Here is a 4,763-nt window from a genome sequence, read left to right as displayed (position 1 = left end):
ATATTACCCAGCTTCATACTCACTATGATCAGCTTAGGAATCTTGCAGCTGTTTTTTCACATTGTATTCCATTTCAATGATTATTGTTATTACCATGTTATTAACATTTTAACATCAGTTAAACACGAATCCTGAAATAGTGCAGAAATAGAACAGTCCGGCACTAAAAGTCCTAGTGTATAATCACCAAATCAAACATAATTGAAGTTGCTGTAATCACTCATGATCACTTTATTTTATTTTAGGAGAGATGAGATGTGAACAGGTGTCAGTAAGATATTTCTTGCAGTTTGAATGCAACTTAAACCCGTAGACGACGAGAGCTGCTTAGCAAAATCCATCAACTTACTAGCATGGTTATAGAAACAAGACGATCCTAATAACTACAAGACCACTTCAAACACAAAAGTATACTATTATGACTATTACGACTTGACAAGGGTCAATGTCCTCAATACCTTTGATATGCAAATTATATTACAGCAACACAAACTGTGTGAACATAATCATTAATACAAGTGTCCTTACCTTCTGGTCGTGATAATCTGAAGTGCTGCTGAAAGTGAAAACGTATCACAACGTCATAATACAACTCCATCATATAGTAACCTCCTGACAGACCACATCGTGTCTGCATTCAGAGAACAAACCTGTATTCGAATACAACATCAGGTACCTGGTTATTGAAGGATGATTCTATCATTTGATGTCGACAGCCATTTTCTTAAACAACATATTGTCACTAAGAATTTTATGTGTCTGTAAGCGCATTTATTATTCTTTATCAATACATGGGGCTATTCAAATGCCCCTTTATTAACACACTTAATATTTTAAGTAACGCATATATTTGATAGGTGTTATCCGTATAATTATATCTGAATAAAACTACTGAACATTCGCCAAGAATTACTCTAAGTTTAACGGATTTTAAAGAAGAATGTAGAAAAAACACCATTCAGAATGCAGATACAACGCTTGCTCTACCAGCTCAACAACTGTTAAATCACATAGAATACGATACAAAAAAGGGCAACACGAAGGTGACCCAATATTGAATTAGCGACTGGCAACCAAGGTACTAGTTGTGACACCTTTTATTTGTAAATTAGGTGTATAGAACTCGAACCCTATGTGAGTATAATCAATACCGCCACCAAGTTAATATAATGCAATTTTAGGAATACTCGTAGAATAAACTTGCGTGTTTAAATTGTCAAAAACTGTTTGAGTCACGTGTTACCAGCCTTGGATACACTCGAATGATCTCAAACCATATATTAAGCTACCGTGAAGTTCCGGTCTCGTTTATTTTGAAAAGGTTACCAAGCGTTACCTAACATTCAATTTTCTTGATGTTTTATTACTTTGGTATTGATTGTGAGTTGTTCCAATAACAAACGCTCAATACAACTACTGTACCCAAAGTACGCCAATTAGTTATATTTACATATCGGCGATTCTGTTTGCCCAGTGTAACTACATTACGAATACCACTTGGCCATGACCCCTTCCCCATAAAAAGACGGGAGTGATTTCATTCTCGGTCGTCGCCGTCGGTCTTCGTCGTCGGTCGGTCATCTTAGTCAGTCGTGGTTTACCAACAACATGTATCTTTAGGCGTAGCCGTGAGACTATCGCGTAGCAAACAACTTATGTCAACATAAGTACTGCATCTACCTGATTGAATTCTTCACAATAAATGGCGTGTGTTATAACTACAACTATACCGTGTATCCTGAATGATTCTGACAACAAGCACAAACAGGAAAAAGGCTTACAACAATTGAATTGTAGGCTGGTCATTCACGGGATTTATATTCACAGTGGATGAAGATTTACTATAGCACTACTTGATATAATATTTAGATATATATTTAAACATTATTTGGTCTTGGTAGTGGCATTTCATATTCGGATTATTTTTCTCTGGTAGCAGGGTTGAGTGATGTATAACTGCCATCTTTGTCATCAACCTGGCAATATATAATTAAATGACAATATAAGTAATAAAGTAGTACAGTATAATGTTATTCTCACTAGCCAATCAGATTCGTGCATTTGATGGACGATATATTTGCATAGTTTTCAGACGTCAAAACATCAAATTAGGCTACTGCGCATACATAGACGTAATGATTGAACTACAAAATGCTGATTCACCGTTATGGTTTGTCGGCGTATTCTCGGAACACGAAATTTGTCAACAGGTCGAACAACTGTAACCAGATATATTGCATTACTTGAGTTATGTCCTATGCGAATATGTGTCACCGGTATATAGTCATCGAATAACCTATATTGGTCGTTCGTTTCGACCGTAGTTGTCACACAGTGTACGCAGCTAGCGCGGATTACCAATTTTGTCCAGCATTTCAGGATTTGTTGACATCGTGTACCGATGTGTAGTGCTCATTTCATAAAGGTGAATTAATCATTTGGTTTTGTATCGTACATACACGCGGGTTTCATTGAACTGAACTGTTGATCAAAAGGGAAACGTGTTATATTGCGTTTTATTTAGGTCTGAATGACCCCAGAGCAGTGTGCTATTTTTGTGTGCGCGCATGTCATGTGTAAATATCGCGATCTCTGAAATGAAACAGTCGCCTGTAGCTAGTTGATGCCTTCACAAATGTAATTTATGGAGGAATTATGCAATTAAATTATATAAATACATACAAACAATTGCAAGTGTGATGAAACAGATAAATGGGAATGGAGAAAATTAATACAGTGTTAAAATCTGTGTCTTATATTCACTATAATATAGGTATTGACACCATCCTCGGTAAATATTCATATTTGCCAAGGCTTCGCCTTGATCAACAATGCTTTATTTGGGTCGACAAATATGTATCAACAATGGCCGGATCAATATTTCTATATCTCAGCACTATAAAGTAATAAGGTGTTCAACTCGTCATGACAGTAATTTAATTTACTTTACCTTTTTCTCTGGTATTTCATAGGTGTGGTCTTTGTCCCTCGTGATTTCTGAAAGTCCAGTGTAATCGCGATCATCTACGACATCCTGTTGAAAATAAAAATTAAAAATTATATCAATCAGGAATAATGCCGAGAAGAATGATTTTCAACGTTCCATATTGAAAACGAAATATTATGTTACTCACAGATCGTCTTTTTTCTTCGTTCAATCGACGTTTATGTAATACATAACTAATCACAACAGATATTATAGTAGTAACCAGCAAAGTTGTGAGTATCCCAACAATAATACCTACACTACATGAACCACAGATAGAACCTGAAATGTCATACATTGTTTATACTGTTCAAATGCGTTTTTGTCAAAGACATCTCGATGTCGCTTATACAGAGACAGTAAATAATATTTTCAATGGTATTTCACACGAGTGTGACGTCATCGCGGACGGCGGATTTCGGAATAGCGGCCGTGCTGCTCGGGAAGATACTGCGGTACGGGCAGTCACGAGACCACGATGACGTCATAAGAGTGAGGAATACCGCAGATTAAATTATCATTATATTCGTAGACACAGTTTCTCAGTAGGAAATATACTTTTTCTATCGTATTATTCTATGCCAGTTAGATACAAGGAGAGAACAAATAAAGAAGCAAACAAGATCTTTCGCAATACGATGGATTTAAGCGGTACATGCATCTTTTATGTTGGATACCAAACATTTTGTGAATATTAAACAAATTTCTAACTTGTGTACAGGAGCGTAAAATTTGACAGTGTAAACACTGAGTATACTTGTGTAACAAATATCACACATATCCTAATAAGTAATGAAAAGTACATCGCCACAGTGTGACGTCACACGTGAGTGATAATGTATCTATGCATTCTCCAATAGTCTGCAATCTATGCAGATTATAACAATAGTAAATAATTTATTAAGGTAAGTCAGGCCCACGTTACATTTTAATTAATAATTACCATGAAGTCAAATGACTCGAAAAATAAGGACGAGCTCACACTATCTCCGTGTATAGTGATGACAGGGTACATAATATCACTCATACTTCTCTGTGTCGCATATTCGGTCTCGTGTTACCAACACTCACTGCACTGAAAAGGGTTATTAATTTAGTGAGTGAAAGCCATCATTAAATAATTTTGCTGAACGTTGGGTTATGTGGGTGCAATTCGATAGATTATAATGATGCACATATAATTTAGCTGAATTGGAAAATATTACCATTACTGGTTCTTCTTGTAAATGCAGAGAAATCTCGACTTTCACAAAACCCGTCTGCAGTGCAATATGTAATTCTGTATTCCCTATTTGTATCATTTACTTTGTATTCGAGTATATTTCTATCCATGCATTTCACTATAACATCCCATGTGACATCCACGTGACGTGTTTTTATTTTCACACATGTGTATGTCTCGTTCTCGTGACGTGTCCAGCTCAATGTAGTAGTATCATGATCCAGTTCTACGATTGGCTCATCTAAAAATAATAACAGTTGCGATATTATTTTGATGTAAATACAAGGCTTGTACATATAATGTTAACACGTAACAATCATTTTATTATTTCTGTAGTTATTGTGGTTTACATCATTCAAAGCAAAGGTTTAAATCGTTAAAGCTCAGTGTATCTCAATGGAATAATGCGAGTTACATGGTCTGTTTTATGATACCCTTACACCCTCTGAACGTAACGTTGCAGTTTTTCATATTGATACAATCCCTAAAAACTGCATATATAGAAGATAATATTTGGTAATCGTAGTCCTAAATAACTATTAAAAATAGCTAAAA

The 4,763-nt window shown here is 35.6% G+C and overlaps 1 long non-coding RNA gene across 1 annotated transcript; it reads right to left on the bottom strand.

Annotated features, from left to right (window-relative positions):
• Positions 1-2,964: 2,964 nt before the first annotated feature.
• On the bottom strand, positions 2,965-3,261 carry LOC146745988 (uncharacterized). The gene is made up of 2 exons (XR_014929553.1): positions 3,135-3,261; positions 2,965-3,034 (listed from the first exon to the last, which is right to left on the bottom strand). It is a non-coding gene; the product is annotated as an uncharacterized LOC146745988 (long non-coding RNA).
• Between the last annotated feature and the right edge of the window lie 1,502 nt (positions 3,262-4,763).

The sequence above is a fragment of the Saccoglossus kowalevskii genome, chromosome 5, assembly GCF_978046115.1.
Source record: "Saccoglossus kowalevskii chromosome 5, keSacKowa6.1, whole genome shotgun sequence".
Lineage (NCBI taxonomy): Eukaryota > Metazoa > Hemichordata > Enteropneusta > Harrimaniidae > Saccoglossus > Saccoglossus kowalevskii.
Note: the sequence above shows the minus strand (reverse complement) of the source record. Positions and strands in the feature narration are given on the sequence as shown.